Below are 19,676 nucleotides of genomic sequence, written 5' to 3'. Positions count from 1 at the left end.
GGGGTGAAGTTGTAGGAGTGCTTTTCCCCCCTAGCTAGACCCATGGCTCTAGAATACAGCTCTTGATTACAGAGCAGGGGGGAGTGGGGGGAAAGGCCTGACATAGGGGTGAGGAAGCTCAAGCCCAGGGTCCAAAGGCAGCCCTTCAGGTCTCTCTATCCAGCCCCCAAGACTCTCCATAGGCCGTGCCCTCTCCCCGACCCTCACTCTCAACACCAGGTCTACTCTCTGGCCTCCTCAAGGGCTCGTCCCTGGCTGGAACGTGTCCTCGAAGTAGGATAATGCCTCTCCCTTCCCTGGGTTTAAGGACAAGCGTGTGATTTTTTTGCATGGTTGTAATCGCATTAATTGCTCCTCGCACTTTTGCCTATGGCTTCCCCTCCGCTGCCTGCCTGCAGCCCCGTTAGCAGGTGGAATAACTTCAAGCCCTGATGGATTCATCTCCTCTTGCAGTTCGGGGAAAAGCGGATATTCATGATGTAAAAAGCTTCTTCTGCCGCTTTCTGAAGGCTGAGTAAGCAGGCCAGGTTGTGTATATCCAACTCCTTAGCTCAGTTAGCCACCCGAAAAAGCTAGAATCAACCGCCTTCTGGGAGGAAGGGCGGGATATTAATTAATTAATTAATTAATTAAAGAATATTCTGCCAGTGCATAGAAAACGAAGAAAAACTACTTTGATTTATATAAACTACGTAGATGTGGCTATAAAACTAATGCTTAGGTATTAGTGGTTCTTGAGAACAATGCTTTTATGTAGGGTTAGGTAGCGTTAGGATTTTATAAGCACATCCTAAACCTGGAGTGTGTTGTTCGCAGCGTAATCCTATACATACTTACTCTAAAGCAAGCCTCTCTGTGTTGGTGCTTACTTCTAAGTCAGTGTGCAGCTTAAATAGCTCAGTTTTGGATCTTGCTGGCGTAAGCAGTTTTCCTATGCTTAGTCCTGGGGGAAGGAACTTCGGCCCCGTTTGCGGTAGATGGGCAAAACAAATATTGTACGTGAGAAGCTTGCAAATTTAGAAAATGACTCGTTGCACGAGCTCTCTGGATCCCTATCTCACCATACTGTGCCAAGCCGCGTATGCAAGGGGTTAATAGTAGAAGTATAAAGGCAGTCGAAGGCAGTTTTTACTCGTCCGCTTATTCGCTTTATTTAATACAGCTCCTGCTGTTCCAGCCACGAGCCGCACATTTTCTCGGGCGTAAGACCGTCTTTCGTTTAGGATGCAGGCTGATCACCGTGCATGCCTGATTCCCGATTCCTAATAGCTGCTTAGCGAGGGGGGGAACCCATGGTTTGGTTAGGTTTATCCGGTGTTTTCGTGCAAATGCGTTAAAACTTACTACATTTTGCAGCCTTTGTCCACTCATCTCTAGTCATATTAAACAGGATTGGCACAATTAATTCAAAGCCGTATTGGTGGTTAGGCGCGCAGTACTAAGAGCTCAGAAGTCTATCAAAACTACGGAAAGTGCTTTGTGAATTTTTCTTTTGTTGCAAAATAGGAGCAAGGAACGACCCAGATGGGACTCGAACCCACAATCCCCAGCTCCGGAGGCTGATGCCTTATCCATTAGGCCACTGGGTCACCTGGCAAAAACTGGTGAACGCCGCATTCTAAGGGCCCCGCCCGGCCATTCATGACTCCGCCCACTTCACGTCCCTCTTCGTTTTTCGACCCATGAAAATAAACCACGCCCCCTGAATACTGTTCGCTTCGCGCTTTAATAGCAACCGCCCCGTCCTCCTTTCCACTCCACTCAGCTTTATCTTCACCGGATTCAAACGCCGGGTACGTTTTAACTCCGCCCCTAGAACTACAGGTTATACTGCGCATGTCAGACTGTGTTAGCTCTGCCGTGGGATGAAATAGCTTGGTGTTGACGACGACGTACGTGACCTGCCTGACAACAAAGAAGGCTTCCCCCTTCCAGTTTGACTCTAAGGTTCCAGTAGGTCGCTTGACTCCGTTTCTCCCTTCCCTCACGACCTGACATTTCGGGCTGTTATCACCAGTGGCGTGTAAAGTTTGCTCTTTCCACGTCTGTAATCGGAACATGATGGGATTTTATCAGGCTGAGCCTATCCGCGGACTGTGTGTTTCGTTACACTTAAACTCCACTTTCTAAAGCGCTCTGATTTATACTGTACATAGTTCCGGCGGTTTACAAGTCAAAGATATTTTATAATTAGATCGCATTATTCCTTCAAACCTACGTTTTTTCTAAGAAAGTTCCAATATAGGCATGTTTATCTGAAGGTAAATCCCATTTCGTTAAAATGGGCTTTTAGCTCAAGTAAGTTTTCACTAATAGGCAAAAACACCCTTGCAGTTTAAGAATGCCAACTGATATTCCTATCAAACTTTAAAAAGCAAGGAAATTGGACAGCTATAGTGAATGCACCAGGGGAGCAGGAGACCTGACCTCCTGTCTGAGATATTCTACTGCCCTACAAGTTTGGGTTGGTCTTTCACAGTCCAATCCACTTCCTGTGTAGCTTGGAAGAATTTGGTAACATGTGCCTCTGAGCATAAAGTGAGTGGTAGCCACACCTGCCATTTCCAAAGATGGAGAATTACATTTTTGTATGTTTGTTAGTGTTCTTACTTTGCTTCTTTCCTGTGTTACTACTGTTTCTAAAGAGAATTTAACCTAGAAAATTATAGTTCTTCATTATTCATCCTAGAAATCTGTCAAATTTATTTTTATTAATTTCAAAGCCTTTTTATTGGTCAATGTCACATGATGTGTGACAGATTGATTACAATTTGTTGCTACTTAGGTAATGAATCTAGCTGCTGGAAAAAACAAACTTGGCTTACCCAAAATGCAGGTTTTCAGCTTGCTAAAACCACTTCACTTAAGTAGAGGTGGGCATGGTCAATTAAGAACAGAGAATACACCTAGAAATTTGCTAGAATATATTTCACCTCCCACTGTTTTATCTTGTGCAAACTGAGACATTCCTCATGTCCACTGGAGACATATGAATGCGGAGAGAGAGTCAAGATGGCGATCTAGACGGACGTTAAGCTTTCAGCTTTGCATTTTATCGACCAATGTTTTTCCCCTCAAGGCCAAGTTCTGCATTCTTTCTCTGATGGGAATGTCATAACATCTACTTTCATTTAAGACTTTGTCCTGAAAAGCTGCTCTCTTCATGCTTTTTTAAGATAATGCTCTGCTGTTGCCTATCTCCGTTCCGGTCGGTGTCTTCTAGAGTCTTGCCAAGTAAGCTACCAGCATAATTTATTTCCCTTGCTACTGGATTCTGACGACATTTTTAGGATTACAAGCCAGTGCAGCTTGATATTTGTGAATGCTCTGTTTCCAGACCTACCCTGTTGCTGTACTGCTGCACTGTTCAAACGGCCCTTACAGCTTGCCACGAAAGTAATTCTTAAGGTGGAAGGGCTGTAAAATGGTATTCACCAGAAAGGACTATAAGAACTTGGGGATTGTTCCTTCACTTGAACTTACTTTGCGAAGAAGACGATCTGAGCAGCTGAAAATTACCCACTTTTACTCCCCTAAGGAGAGTAATGAAAGTAAGAATGAAAGACAGAATGCTATAGAGCCAGTCGAAGAAAGCCCCCATCATTCAACTCCATTACTGGACTGGTCTCTGGATAACTATGGGAGTTTACAAACTAATGTTTGTGGCCCGGCTCTCCCAAACTTGGCACAAGAGATAGCGTGGGCGGAGTGCTCAGATTTCCATGGCCTAACCAACTTACCTAATTTATTTAAAAACGACGGTCCCGTGGAAGAAACTGAAGAACCAGGTAGAAGTCCTAACAAATCTACAAAAGTCTTGGGTTATTTGGATTGTGAAAAGATTCCAACTAGCAAGCTCTCCCCCCATAGTGAGTCTCCTAAGGCCGCAATTGCTCCACACGAAGGAGAGGCCCCATTAATGGACCTGTGGTTGCTCATTATTATTAGGGAAATAGAAAATATTAAAACGTTCCTAGCTGAATCTAACCAGCTTTTGACTACCCTGGTCGAGGCATATATAAAATTTGGGAGATTGAGTGAAGATGCGAACTCAAGGTCAGTGCCCACTGCTGTTCCTTTACAATCTGGTCAAACTAAAAATCTATCATTGAGGGGCAATAAAAAACCCAAGAGAAAAATTAGAACGAACCAGAGTAGTCATTTGAAGCTCCACAAGAAGAGTAAGAACATTAAACATCTAAAAACCCGGCATAATACTAACAATCTATTCTTTCGGAAGTTGTTTAAAATAATGGATACTGCCTTAAGAGAGAACAAGGAGACAACCGCCAAGAACGTAGTTAACATTAGATGTTCCAAGTCTGACTCAAACAAGGCTGGATATAATAGTACGCACTGCGATGGTTCTTCCAACCTCGACTCCTCCTATTACCACTATCCAGCCTTCGACATGGGCATTGGATCATCAGCACCCTTGGATGCCTATGCTGGCAGAACCAAAAACATCGAAGAAGTTGAGGAGAGCCCCGAATTGGTGCCTTGTACTCAACAAATGCAAACTGGTCCTTTCGAATTATCCCAAACCTAAAGGTTTTTTATTTCAAAAAGAGTGTAAAATCCATTTTTTACAAATTATCGAAACCACCACCTTGGATACAATTACCATTGAAGATATATGTCAAATAGATTATCTATTCTACAACTATGTCAACGCCCACACGGTGGTGACTTTTAAAGAACCGAGCAAAGCCAAAATGCTCCTTGACAACGGAGCAGCGCTGCACGTCAGAGGCATATTAATATCAAGAATGTTTTCAAATCTAGCACCACCTCTAGCGTTATTTATTCATTCTTCAACTGGGAAGACAGGAACAACAACAAACTTCCATAAAACTTCAAATATAAACTTAATCGATTTTGAAACGGAAGTATGCTGCCCTCTCACCAAACTCCATAGTCCACGTCTCCTAAAGGCACAATCCGAGGTAACGAATCAAAAGTCGATGATACCCCTCATTGAGGAGGAGGAGAAAATGTTATTTAATTCCTTCACCAGCTTGCCCTCAGTTGATCAAATTGAAATTTTAACAAGACTTGATACTTTAAAATCCCTCTTGGAAAGTAGAAGAACTCCCCCATCGACCGAGGACAATAACGGGTCAGTACTTGCTAAGAAGGAGGTTGTCATCAATTCTCTTGTTGATCATCCTAATGTCCCAAAGGATGTTCCCTCAGGATCATCTGAAGACAAAAAAGGTGCCTACCACATTCTGACCTCGGCTGAAATGAATCTAACTGCACCAATTACGATACAGCCCTACCTCAATCGGAAATTGGTCACTACATCTAATATGGTTGCTGCTCATCCCACATGGACAGATATGAGAAGGCTTGATGATAATGAAGTGGGTTCTCCCCAGAAGGTGGGTCATCTTAAGAACTGTTTACCAACTACTGGGAAGCCTGTAATATCCAATGTAAGCAGGATGGATTCATCTTTGGAGAAAATGACCCCAATTGAGCCCATATTGGACTTACCATCTGATTTAATGTCAAGGCCGATTCATTCTCCTACCCATTCCATCTTAACTTGACAACCAGCTAAGCATCATATGGCAAACCTGGTATTCCTGTCTTGGAATATTTCTGGGTGGAAGAATAAATCTTCTGACTTAAACTTCCTGACTATCTTAAGAAACATGATATCATCCTGTTACAGGAGACATGGTTATGCGGGGAAATCCACCTGAATGGGTATACATCTTACACGCTTGCTGCATCCCCTAGCGCTAAAGGCGGATGCCCCAAAGGAGGTCTGTGTATGCTCATTTTGACCACCTTACGAGCTTCTACCATCAATCCAGACCCCCCTGGGGGGGGCTGGCCGTCGCAATAGTACTTAATTTTAACTGGGCTCGGTTATTGATTGTAAACGTCTATTTACCCCCATGCCGACAAAAAAAACCTGCGAAGGCAATCATAATAAGACTTGAGGAATACATTGCTAAATTGTCATCTCTATTCCCGGATACCATGGTTATCCTAGCAGGTGATTTCAACGCAAGGTTAGGCTCGTCCGGTGAAGCCCTCTATTCCCGCTTTAATGAGCCTTTGCCATTAACAATGGGATTGCTTGATATTCCGGTCAGGCAATCAAAAGATAAAGGCATCAACTTCTCCAGTTTTTGCCTGATGAGGATGCTGAATAATCTGAACCTGACCCTGGTAAATGGCTGAGTCATTGGAGATAATGAAGGCGAATTTACATTTCTATCTGGAGCCAGAGCCTCTACTATTGATTTTTTTAATGTCTCCCAGGAGCTTTTTCATGCTATATCTTCCTGTTCTGTAGATGCTCGTCCTGAAAGCGACCACTTACTGCTTGCTTTGGCCCTGTCCTGTGCCAACCAAACCATCTATACCGACCAAAGACCAACTCTTGATGAGGAATTTGAAGTGTGAGCAGCTCGAATCAAATGGTCGCTCAATCTGGAAACTGATTTAAAAGGGCTGTTAAATTCTGATTGTTGCCTTTTACTACTCGAAGCTCTTATAGATGCAACCTCTACAAAATTGGCTATTGACATATTTCAACAACTGACACTGGTTCTTCAAAAGAATCTATTATCCAAATCGGCGCCCAAGCCCTCTAGAGCTACTTTTCACTCCAAATCGTGGTTTGATCATGACTGTGTAGTCCAGAAGAATCTTCTCATTGATAAGTATAAAGCTTATAGAGAGACTTACTCCCCTCTGCTACTTTTACAATGGTTGGAGGAGAAGAGACGATACAAACATCTAATTAAAGTTAAAAAAATCCCTGGCACAAACAGAAGATTGGCAATGCCTGTTAAAAGCATCCAGAGCAAAGGATTCATCTTCTTTCTGGAAACTGGTCTCAAAGGGATGGCCCAATTCTTCTCCCAATCTGGACTATCACATCCCTGTAGCTATTTGGGAAGAACGTTTTTCAAAAATTTATGCAAGAGTACAATCCCACTATCAACCACCTAAATTACAGGGCCGAAACTTTCCTGAAAGACCGCCCGTCACTCCCAAGGAAATTGCTAGTCTAATCACCAAACTGAAAATAGGGAAAGCACCTGGTTCGGACAACATCCCACCTGAGCTTTTTAAAACCAATGTGGACTGGTGGGCGCTGGTTTTAGCTACTTTATTTACTCGTATCGACTCGGATATTGTTATTCCAGATGACTGGGGACTGGCAATAATTATCCCAATCTTTAAAAAAGGCACTAGACTTGATCCATCCAATTACAGATGTTATAGTTTGCTAAATATTATTAGTAAAAATTATGCTAGCCACTTAAGTAACAAACTTCTAACTTGGATGGAACAAGAAAACATTCTTGCAGAAGAGCAGGCGGGATTTAGAGTTGGCCGCTCTACGATCGATCACGGTCTTGTTTTATGCCACCTGATAGAAGAATATACAACGCCCCTGGGAGGAGCCCTCTATACTGCATTCATGGACTTCAAATCAGCGTTTGACTCGATATCAAGACACAAACTATGGGAAAAATTAAGAGTCCACAAATATTGATAGACGTCTGCTTGCTCTAATACTGTCGAGCCTCTGCTCTCTCTCGACAAGCAGGGAGGGGGAAGGCATGAATTGCAGGCGCCTCCACGGGCAGAAGGCGTGGAAGGTCCAGCTGTTGTTGTGTCGTTTCCAGCCTTGGAGGAATGGAGTGTGTTAGATGCTCCGCCAATTCCCATGGGTGAACCCTCCCCCTTTCAGGATAGTATTCAGCCTCCAAACGCCCTCTCGGAGCTGTTAGGGGAGGATTCCAAAAGAGCAGTAACTCCCCCTTTGTCCACCCGTAACTTAGAGATGTCTGAGGCTTCCCCGACTTCTACTTCCCTGTCTGTTGATAAGGACCCTGTTTTGTCAGATGAGCCCTTGGAAGTTCGCGCCCCTTCACCTCGCTCTCGAAGGTGGGAAAAGCGTACTGGACAGAGGGCGGGGGTATGAAGGAGTGAGAGATTGCGCTCCAAAACTTCCCCTATATAAGTCTGCTGAGTTGGGAGGGGGGTGTTGCGTCAACTCTCTTTTATGTTGCACAGCAGGTCTAAAGTGTTGTTAGGGAATTATAGTGAGTTATTGTAGGAACTCTATGTAGCGCACTGTTTTTGATGTATCCATTACTCTAATAAAACAAGATTTACGTGCACCAACGTCTCAGCGTCTTGGGTCCGACTCTGGACGGGACAAATTGTCGCAACCACCATCCCTACTCGAATCTGTTCCCATGACAGATGACATGGATCAGAATGGAGCAGCAGGGGGAATAGCAATAACCATGGAAACCTTGTATGCAGAGATCCAGAACCTCCGAGGCACCACAGAAGCCTTGCAAGACGAGAACCAGAATCTTCGAGCCTTGATTGCCCAAGTCCAAGCTGCGCAGCCAAGAGCAGCGCCAGTTCCTGTAAAGTCCCCTGTGGGACTCCCCGTTTAGTACGGGGACCAAAGTGAAACAGTTTGCCACGTTTCTAGCCCAGTGTAAGTTGTACATCCAGGTGCGCCAAGCAGAGTTTCCGACGGATGATGTGAAGGTGGCATTCATCAGCCTGTTAGAAGGCGAAGTGGCCAAATGGGCCACCCTGTACTTGATTCGCAGTGATCCGGTACTGCGGCAGTTTGATGCTTTTAAGAACGCGATGGGGGAGATGTTCCGAGACCCCCAGAGGAAGGAGACAGTGGCCCGCCAGCTGGGAACTCTAAGACAGGGCAGGGGCTCTGTGGGAACGTATACCAATGCTTTTTGCGTTTTGTCTCAAGAAATGGAGTACAATGACCCAGCCTTGATGTATTTTTATCGAAATGGACTTAACTCCGAAGTTTTGGATGAACTAGCCTGTTCCATGCCTCCCGACACTCTACGAGGCTTGATCCAACTGTGTTTGCAAATCGACAGCCGCCTGGAGGGGAGGAAGCTGGAATGAAGGATGGAAACTTCTTGGGCTCCGGTTGCTGCCCCGCTACCTCACGCACGCCCCGTTCCCAGCACGAGTGTCCCCGCTCTCGTGGGAGAGTAGCCCATGCAAATTGGGGGGGGGCAGACCGCGCTTGACAGAAGAGGAATGGGAGAGGCACCATAGGGAAGGACTGTGTCTGTATTGTGGGTGACAGGGCCACCTAGCCCGAAATTGTACAGCCAAGATCGGAAAACCCCAGCCGTCAGAAAACTCCACATCCCAGCTCTCGTAGAGGCCAGAGAGTTGGGGGGTGCTTCAAATTCTGAGCCTCTGCCATGACCACTTCCATCTCAAGGGGCTCTCCTGTTACCCATTAGCATGACCCTACCCTCAGGCAAGAATTTCCTAGCCAAAGCTATGATTGACAGCGGAGCCTCCTCTTGTTTCATGGACCGAAGTTTGGTGCAACACCACGAGATCCCCACGCACGAACTGAGCCAGCCGTTGGAAGTGGAAACTATAGACGGCCGACCCCTGAAGTCGGGAGGGGTAACCAGGGCCACTGAGGGTTTGGTGGTGTCGGTCCCTGGGCATCGAGAAGACCTGTCGTTCTATGTGGCTTCCTTGCCCCGCTTCCCAGTGGTGCTGGGTATGCCTTGGTTGGTACGGCACCCCCCCACCATATTCTGGGATGAAGCCGTGGTAGTGTTTACCTCCAGGTATTGCCACCAACATTGCCAGCCAGTGGGGGAGCTGGAGGTTTTGGCAGGAGTTCCTGGACTCGGGGAAATAACCTTGCCCAACAAGTACCGTGACTACCGGGATGTTTTTGACAAAAAGGAAGCAGATCAATTCCCTCCTCACTGGCCCTATGATTGTTCAATTGACTTCATGCCAGGGGCGCACATACCCACTGGCCGAATCTACTCTCTCTCCGAGCCGGAGCTAGCTGCACTAAGAGTTTCTGGACACCAATTTGAAGAAAGGCTTCATTCGCCCTTTGCAGTCCCCAGCCGGGGCGCCACTGCTGTTTGTCAAGAAAAGGGGGGGAGCTCCGCCCATGTAATGATTACCGGGCCCTCAACCAGATAACGATCCCCAACAGCTACCCCTTGCCGCTCATCAGGGAGATGCTGGAGCGACTGCAATCCATGAAAATTTACACAAAATTAGACTTGAGGGGTGCTTACAATTTGGTGCGAATAAAGGAAGGGGATGAATGGAAAACCGCTTTTAAGACCTATTACGGTCAGTTTGAGTACTTAGTAATGCCATTCGGGTTGTCGGGCGGGCCCGGAGTGTTCCAAAATCTCATGAATGACATCTTCAAGGACTTTGTGGACCGTTTTATGATTGTGTATCTGGACGATATCTTGGTTTACTCAGACACCCCCGAAGAACACGACGCACATGTGCGCGCGGTGCTACAGAAGTTGAGAGAGCACTGCCTGTACGCTAAGCTGGAAAAATGTGGGTTTGATCTGACCACTCTTGACTTTTTGGGGTACCGTGTCTCCCCGGCTGGGGTAGAAATGGATCCGGAGAAGGTTCGTTGCGTTCTCACGTGGCAACCCCCCAAGACAAAGAAAGATTTGCAGTGCTTTCTGGGGTTCGCAAATTACTACCATCAGTTTATAGCCAACTACTCCAAGCAGACTGCACCGCTTACGGACTGCCTGAAGGGCTCAGGACCTTTCCGTTGGATGGAAGCCGCTCAGGAGGCGTTCGAGAGCTTGAAAAGGAGATTTGCAACAGAGCCAATTTTACAACATGCAGACCCTGCACTCCCTTTTGTGGTAGAGACTGATCCATCGGATGTGGTGATCGGAGGAGTTCTTTTGCAACCATCACAGAAGGGAGGGGGGTTGAAGCCTTGTGCGTGTTTCTCAAGAAAGTTGACAGACTCAGAACAAAACTACACGGTGTGGGAGAAAGAGCTATTAGCCATCCGGGATGCTTTTGAAGCTTGGAGGCATCACTTAGAAGGGGCGCAGCATGAAATCGATGTTCGCACAGACCATCGTAATCTAGAGAGTCTATACACCGCTCGTAAACTCAATCAGCGACAAGTGCGCTGGGCCCAGTTTTTCGCACGGTTTCATTTCAAGATCCATTACATCTCACAAGCAAAACATAAGAGGGCTGACGCCTTGTCCAGGAAGCCTGTATTTTTGGGGAAACCCACCCCACGACCCTTACAGTTTGTGATTCCTCCTGAGAAGGGGGTAGTCGGGGCGTGTCAACACTCTTGGGAGGATGAGGTGAGGGAGGCGCAAAAACAGGATCCTTTTGCCCAGGTGCAGCAGGCTGGAGCGACTACACTGGACGAGAAGGATTTCATGTGGAAGGGAGATTTATGTGCCCCCAGGAGACTTGAGAGCCAGAGTGCTACGTCAGTGCCATGATTCCCCCACGGCAGGACACTTTGGGGTCTTCAAAACTATTCAAGTCGTCAACCAGGACTTCTGGTGGCCCAAGGTGAGGAAGGACGTAGAGCATTACGTCCGTTCCTGCCCTATGTGCATGAGAGCAAAACATGCCACCGGGAAGCCAGTGGGTTTGTTGGAGCCCCTTCCTACTCCTTCTGCTCCATGGTGAATGATCACTATGGACTTTATTACAGATCTCCCCCCTTCTCAGGGAAAAAACACAGTTTTGGTGGTGGTCGATGCCTTTTCAAAAATGGCTCACTTCATTCCATGCGCTGGACTTCCAAACGCTCAAGACACAGCCAAGCTATATCTCCAACACGTGTACAGGTTACACGGACTACCAGATAGTCTGGTTTCCGACAGAGGAATGCAATTTACTGCGCGTTTTTGGCAAGCCCTGTGGAAGTTACTACAAAGTGAATTAAGACTGTCATCTGCTCATCATCCTCAAACGGATGGGCAAACTGAGAGACTAAACGCGGTTTTGGAACAGTATTTACGCTGTTATGTGGGTTATCAGCAGGACAATTGGTTGTCTTATTTGCCTTTAGCAGAGTTTGCCTACAATAATGCTGTGCATTCGAACACACCCCGTTCTTTGCCAACTTTGGCTACCACCCCAGGGCATTCCCTGCCCCACAGGACACTCTCTCCGTTCCCGCTGCGGAGGATTACATGCAAGAACTTCATGCTATGCAGCAGTTACTTCAGGAGCAGTTGGAGCGCGCTAAAGTGGATTACAAGAGAGCCGCTGATCAGCATCGTCAAGAGGGGCCCCTCATTCAAGTGGGAGACCAAGTTTGGGTGTCTACATGTTATCTATATATGCCTGGCCGGTGCCGTAAGTTGCAGGACAGGCGTATAGGACCTTTCGAAGTGGAAGCCCAAATAAATCCCGTGGCTCATAGACTTAAGCTCCCTGTCACTTTCAAAATGCATCCCGTTTTTCATCAGGCATTACTGACGAAAAAGACTCTTAGAGATGTCTGAGGCTTCCCCGCCTTCTACTTCCCTGTCTGTTGATAAGGACCCTGTTTTGTCAGACGAGCCCTTGGAAGTTCGCCCTCCTTCACCTCGCTCTCGACGGTGGGAAAAGCGTACTGGTCAGAAGGCAGGGGTATGAAGGAGTGAGAGATTGCGCTCCAAAACTTCCCCTATATAAGTCTGCTGAGTTGGGAGGGGGGTGTTGCGTCAACTCTCTTTTATGTTGCACAGCAGGTCTAAAGTGTTGTTAGGGAATTATAGTGAGTTATTGTAGGAACTCTATGAAGCGCACTGTTTTTGATGTATCCATTACTCTAATAAAACAAGATTTACTTGCACCAACGTCTCAGCCTTTTGGGTCCGACGCTGGATGGGAGAAATACATTGTCTTTATGATTCCACCTATCTACGAATTAGATGCAATAGAGCTGGCCACTTATCTAAGGCCATTCTGACTTTTAAAGGCATCAAACAGGGATGTATTTTGGCGCCTATGTTGTTCAATCTATATATCAACTTCCTGGTTAATATTTTGTCACCTATAGGAACTCACCATCCCAGTCTGTACAAGAGGCCTTTATCCATCCTCTTATATGCTGATGATGTTGTCCTCCTTTCATGAACCCAGGTCGGTTTGAGACGATTACTGAGCACCCTTGCTAGTTACTGCAAAAATGAGCTCCTGGAAATTAACTATGACAAATCGAAAGTCATGGTTTTTTCCAGGAGAAGATTAAAACACCGCTGGCAGATCACTGACCATCCCATAGAGCAGGTTTACCAACACCCATAAAACTGCTAAGGCGCTCCTTTCTTTTTATTACAACAAAGGTGGACAGCACGTTCCTTCTGCTATTCAGATTTTCATGGCCAAAGTAATTGCTCAACTATTACATGGAGCCCAAATTGGCACTTATAATAACTTTATGCCATTTGAAATAGTCCAGACTACATTTTTGAGAGTGATCCTCGACACTCCATCTTGCGTTCCTTATTCTGTTTTACGCCTAGAAGCTGGTCTCATTACAATGGAGGCTCGCATTTGGATACTCAAATTTAACTTATGGCTAAAACTGCTGTTTGTGCCAGAGGGGTTGGCCCCACTAACGCTAACTGATGTCTTTTGTTCCAGTTGGAAAAAGTCTTTAACAACTAAAATATTATCTCTAGGGTTCTCTCTACCTGTGATTTTGGCACTGGGTTTTGCTAAAGCAAAATCTCTTATTTTGCAATGAATTTATGATACAGAATTACAAACCCATTTAACCCGAGTGACAACACTTTTCGACCTCCAGTATAATACAAGGTGTTTTGCTCCGGCTCGTTATTTGTCAAGTCTGACTGTCCCCAAACCTATGATGTTTGCCTTATTGTATCAATGTCTGGTCTTCGCCTCATTGTATCAATGTCTGGTCTATGACTGTAATAAAATCGTATCATTCTGCAGAATGGTCAGTGCCATTATTCCATAATTGTTTTTGGAGTTTTTTTAGTGTAAATTTTGCAAAGTGTTGCTGTATTTCACAGAAACAGTAGCAAAAGAAAATGATTTACTATAGGAAACTTCACTAAAATTACAAAGTAAATCAAACATATTTAAAGTGACTATCTGAACTATATCAGCTGTCTTAATAATGTTGCTTCCTCCCCCAAAGAATCCTGGGAAGTGTAGTTTTTGAAGGGTGCTGAGAGGTGCTAGGAGAGGCCCTATTCCCCTCACAGAGCTACAATCCCCCCAAGAGGCGCTGACTGTTAAAACCACACTGGCCACCAGAGCTCTGTCAGGGGAATAACAGGCTCCTAACAACTCTCAGCACCCTTCACAAACTACACTTCCCAGAATTATTTGGGGGAAGCCATGGCTGTCTAAGTGAAAAAAAAGTCTGGTGTGGGTGTGGCCCCCTGATTAGCCAAGCCAAACAGCTGTGAGTATGGCTTTCGGAACATTGACATTTGGTTCTTATTGAACATGCCCAACATTATAATTGACTTCAATGTTAAATTTCTTAAATTAATTAAAAACAGCCAGGCATTTTAACTTTTAAACTGCAGAAGATGAAGGTCAGAGTATGGGGCAAGGTCAATAATATGATTACAAGTACTCTGTGAACATGGTTGATTTTTAATTAATTTTAACAAATTATGAGACCATTGACAGAAAAAAGTCCAACAGGGGGCTGGATTTTTTTCTCTTGTTTTACACTTTGAAGTCTCTTGACTGTTTTGTGTATCGCCATGAAAACCTAGAGGGTTGCTAAGCAAGCAGTTCTGAGTTCAGGACTATAAGTTTTGTAAAGTTTTGTTTTGAAATGTGCTTATGGGAAGCAGCAGAATGGCATGGGGGTATTTTCAATTTCATATCCATGCTGGCTATAGTATACAGCCACTCTCTTGGCTGTATAATGAATAGGAATGCCTTAATTCCATATGTAAATAGTATTTAGGATTGCAGCAGATCAGGACAGTGTAAAAGCAAGGCAGAGTGGCCCCTTTACCAATAAAATTGGTTCTAAAAGCATTGGGATTGGGAACAGTGTTTTAGAACTGAAACCAGTCCAATGTTATACATTTGTAAACCCTTTCACATGCATAATCCACCCAGAGCAGAATCTAATGGCCCAGAACACCATCATCCAAGCTAGCTAAACTAATCAAATTCACAAGTTGGAAGAAGTCACACTAGAGCCTCAGTGGCAATTTCCTGATTCCTTGTTGATACAGCACCATAGAATTTGTTTTTGGCTTCTGCTGTAATGTCCTCCTTGTTGGGGTTCGCAGGGAGTGTGGCTGGTAAATCTGGTTACTCTGTGTAGCTTGGAAGCTGGTGTTTTTCCAGAATAATGTTTATGGCCCAGATACATGGTGTCTAGACATTTTGTGGCTTATAATATATTATTTTTGTGTGATTGGTGAATATGGTTGACTTGACTACCTCAGAAGTTGATGTTCTGGGTGGTTTTCTTACCCAGAACATGTATTAGAACATGGTTTCTGTATATGTTTTGTGGTTTACTGCATCATTCCCATCTGGTCCAATATGGCTGGTGAATATTGCTCATTTGGGCTGTGTGGAAGTTTGTGTTGCGGGTTGATTTTGTGGAATACCACTCATAGTCAGGAACAGACATCTCAATGTGGTTTCTGTGGAAGTTTTGAGGCTTATTGCATCAGTCCCTTTTAATTATATGTGACTGGTAGGTGCATTTGATTTGGCTAGATCAGAAGTTGGTATTCCAGCCATTCCATTCTGTTTAGGAAGTGCTCTTGATGTGAAAGGGTTAATAAAAGTATAATATTAGAATGGTTTCATGTTGAAAATATTGTTCTCAAGTATCTCTAACAGAGGAGTTCTCAATCTTTCTACTCCCAGAGCCCACTTGAGAGGGCTGAAAATTATTGGGGCACTCTAGTCACAAAAGGGTGGTGCAGGGCAAAGCCAGTCAGGCTGTGGTGGTGGATGGAAGCATAGTTTGTTATAATAAGCTGGCAGTTACTGATACTATTTTCTGTTGATATCTAATCTGTCTTTGAAAATTACAACAGAGGGTTGAGTGGGCAGGTGAGGAGGCATTGTACAGGCTGTGGCAGCTGAACATGGACTGAGACCCACTGGTGGTTTCTACCCTATCATATGAGGAAATACTGTTCTGATATATCCCATCATTTTGGCAATCAGTTTTATTTTGTAAGGAGCCATTGTAGCCTGTTCCGTTCTGTTCCAGCATTTACACCACCCCATAAGGACTTTTAATCTGAAGCATATTGCAAATATTTTTAATCTGGGACAGAAATATTTTTTTTAAAAAAAGTTCATTCTGTGACAGTGGTTCCCATACATTTCCCCCCATGGACCTCTTGAAAATTACTGAGGGTCTTAGCAGATCACTTAATGATTTTTCTGCCTGTTGTAATGCTAGGTGATATATGATTTTTGATTGTGTTTCTACAGACCTGCCATGGATCACCTGAATGTATTTGTTAGTTATATGTTGGATTTTAAAATGACTCTTTCACTTTTCTGTTCTGAATTAATAGCATTCACAAGTTATGCACTTCAGACCTTATTAACACGATTTCTGATACATGACATCAAGTTCCCCCCGGGAACCATTTTTTTATTTGGTACAATATGTGCGATCCTATTCATGTCTTTGAGTTCAATGAGGTTTACTCCCAGGTAAATGTGTATATGAATACAACCTTAGTTACTCAGGAGGAGACCTTACATATTATGACTAATTAGAGAAGTGACGACCCCCCCAAATCAGAAAAAACTGGTTACTTTCTAAGCTTCTTTTGTTTTCGTTTTCTGAAAAAAATAGATTATGAAACATTTTCTTTTAGGATGATTAATAAAATGGTTAAGGCAAGGTGTTCATATATTTCCTCTCCCTAAATGATTTCTAAAAACTATGTAACAGAACAGGAAGACTATGTACAGTACACTGAGAGTACAACTCTCAAATGCAAGATGCATTTCTGCCTCTAGGAGACACTGGCATTGACACAAGAGAAGGAAGAAATATTCTGTGCTTTCTGGTTTTGTGGGCTTCCTCTTGTTCACATAGTTGGTAGCTTTGTTTCTGTCCTCTTGACTAAGCCTCAAAGTATTGGGAAGGAGAAAGTAGAGAGCAACACAAAGAAGCAGAAACTGATAGTGAAAGAGAACATGAGCTGATTAAATTGCATGTAGTATTCATTGAGTCTTGGTTCCCCCACATCCTCTTTTTATCAGCTGTTTCCATGGAAATGAGTACTTCAAGTCTGCTTGACATTGTGAAAGTCTCCTCCAATACGTCTCCTCCAAGAATAAGTTTCATAATACATAGTACTTTTCTTTGTTTTACCATAATGTTGCTCTTTTCCTCAGTTTTTATTTTTTGCCTGCTCATGAACTGGCAAAACCAAATATATGCTAGGTTCCTTGCAGTTCAGCAGCTTGTGGCGTCATTTGTGACATTTCAAGAAAAAATAAAGTAAATTCAATTTGTAGCTATTTTCTGAGTAAACTGTATTTTTAATAAACTAAACATGATACTTTTATGACAAACCAATTGATACATTATTCTCCTAAAGTGACAAAATGACTTGTTTTGTAGAGTGCTAAAAAAATAATTATTGCATTTTTCTCATTTTCCCCAAGATTTCAGCTCCCTCCTGAAAAAATCCAGCAAAAACCCTTTTTTCTCCTTGTCCATTTTTTGACTAATACAGCAGTTTGCATTCTGACAAATGTTTGCTGTTTAACATTTGTAAAAAAATTAATAATAGTCCATAATCCAAATTTGTATTTGGGTTTCTTGTATTCTGCAAGTTATAGTTAATATTTTCTCAAAATCCAAGAAAAATAAAAATGAAAGCATAAAGATCTCAGTTCAGGATAGAGTTTGGTGCACTAAAGCCCATTGAAACCTGTAAGCTTTTGCACACTTATCTCCGATGGATCATTACTATTAGGGTTACCAGGTCAGAAGCATCCCAAAACCTGAGATTTGAGGGGCGAGCCCTAGTGATGTCATGGGCAGGCCTGAATGATGTCACAGGGCGGCCCCGAGTGATGTCATTAAGCATGATACATTAAGCATCAATCACAGTTGTTTGGAGCATACAATTAAAAAAAATATCTGATTGGAAATTAAAACAGAAATCTTAGCTAAAAAATGGAGTCTGGGTAGGGAATACTTAATCTAGCCTACTTGCTTTCAGCAAGAAGGGTTTAAGTGTCTTCAGGCCAAGCCAGTCACCAGAAGGCCACTGTAGGAAGAAAGGAGCTTAGTGTTGTGGAGATGTTAGATGGGAGCATTGGGGAGTAAAGATGGATGCTCCTGAAGGCTACAGTTCTAAACACACTTACTAAGGGATTAAACCCCATAGACCTCAACAGGACTGACTTCTGAGTAGATATAGTTTGGATTGTGCTGTTGGTAAACCTTGACTAGGGATCCTCTGCAAAGACTTCCATATCCAAGCAAGGTTGGCAACCCCCTGCCTGGAATGCCTTGCCCTTATCTTTTAATGTGGCTGCTCCAAACATCTTTACAGATTTGACCCTTCACTTCAGAAAGAGGTCTGAGAAATTAGTAAGAGTAAGAAGTATCTTTTAAAATTGTTCTTTTCAATTCACTCTTGAATGCACATCATACCTAGGGCAGATCCACACCATTCCTTTAAAGCACATTCAACACCCATTTGAAGCACATGAATCCCACCACAGAATCATGGGAACTGCAGTTTGTTAAGAGTGGTGAGAACTATAACTGTGAGGGGGAAATGACACTTCCCAGGATTCTTTAGGGGAAGTTGTGCACTTTAAATGCGAGTTGGATGTGCTTTAAACGTATTGTGTGAATCCACTTAATAAATTTTGCCTGCATGTAAATTGTTTTAATTAATTTTTCAAAATGGAAATGAGCTATAAACTGTAGTAGGTGACCATGGGCTACTCCCCATCTCTCAGCCTGTCTGCCCCTCAGGATGAAAACAATGGAAAACCATGACCACCAAGGCATACTTAAAATGTAGAGGATTGTACAACCATAGTGTGAAATCGGATACTTATTGGAACACACTATGACAAAATATTTATATAAGCATGACTATCAAATATGTTCATTATTTACACAACCTGTGAAGATATTTATAGTGCAATCCTATGTTTGTTTACTCAGAAGCAAGTCCCAATGTATTCTATGGGGCTTACTCAACCAGGGAAAACTATACTCTCAAGTGATAAGGAACTTGTTCTTTTAACAAGCCTTTTAAGTTGAGACCTTATCCCAGTCTGTGTTGGAATTGCTTTTTAATATGTTTTTAAACCTTTTCTTAAAAAAAATGTTTTTAAAGATTTTAAAAATGTTTTTAAAGATGTTTTGTTTTAATATATTTTAAGTCTGTTTTTATGATTTTAAAAGTGTTTTTAGTGCTTTTGTTTGCTGCCCTGGGCTCCTACTGGGAGGAAGGGCGGGATATAAATCAAATAATAAATAAATAAATAAACTTCATTCACCCAACCCAAAATTTGGAATCATACCACTTTAAGCTGTTTTGCAACTGCTTATACTTGTTTTATGGTTATTAGTTTTTTAAGGGATTTATTTCTTATTGTGAGCTGCCTTGGTTTCCAATCACCACCCCTACCTCACAGGGTTGTTGGAAAGGCTACACACACACGCACACACACACACACACACACTTCCAGGTGTAAAAATACACCCCATATAATAGTTTATTGTCAAACCAGTTAGTCATTGTGGAATTGCTTTAAAAATAGGATTGGAGAGGGAGATAAAGATTTACAACACAAACACAAGTCTGTGCTATGTTTACTCAAAAGTCCCATTAATTTACAGCACAATC

At 43.4% G+C, this 19,676-nt stretch overlaps 1 protein-coding gene and 1 non-coding gene across 3 annotated transcripts in view; one reads left to right on the top strand and one right to left on the bottom strand.

Moving 5' to 3' along the window:
• Window positions 1-1,516: 1,516 nt before the first annotated feature.
• Window positions 1,517-1,589, bottom strand: TRNAR-CCG (transfer RNA arginine (anticodon CCG)). Its single transcript has one exon. It is a non-coding gene; the product is annotated as a tRNA-Arg (tRNA).
• A 183-nt stretch (window positions 1,590-1,772) lies between these two features.
• The window catches only part of KPNA2 (karyopherin subunit alpha 2), a 31,947-nt gene continuing 14,043 nt past the window's right edge, over window positions 1,773-19,676 (top strand). Inside the window, exon 1 of one of the 2 annotated variants that reach the window (XM_061615555.1) lies at window positions 1,773-1,793. The gene's annotated coding sequence lies outside the window, so the exon portion shown is untranslated. Of the gene's footprint in view, window positions 1,794-1,844; window positions 1,954-19,676 lie in introns of those variants that run through there. The other variant, XM_061615554.1, reaches the window with a different exon arrangement.

The sequence above is a fragment of the Rhineura floridana genome, chromosome 3, assembly GCF_030035675.1.
Source record: "Rhineura floridana isolate rRhiFlo1 chromosome 3, rRhiFlo1.hap2, whole genome shotgun sequence".
NCBI lineage: Eukaryota > Metazoa > Chordata > Lepidosauria > Squamata > Rhineuridae > Rhineura > Rhineura floridana.
This window is presented reverse-complemented; position numbering and strand designations above follow the sequence as displayed.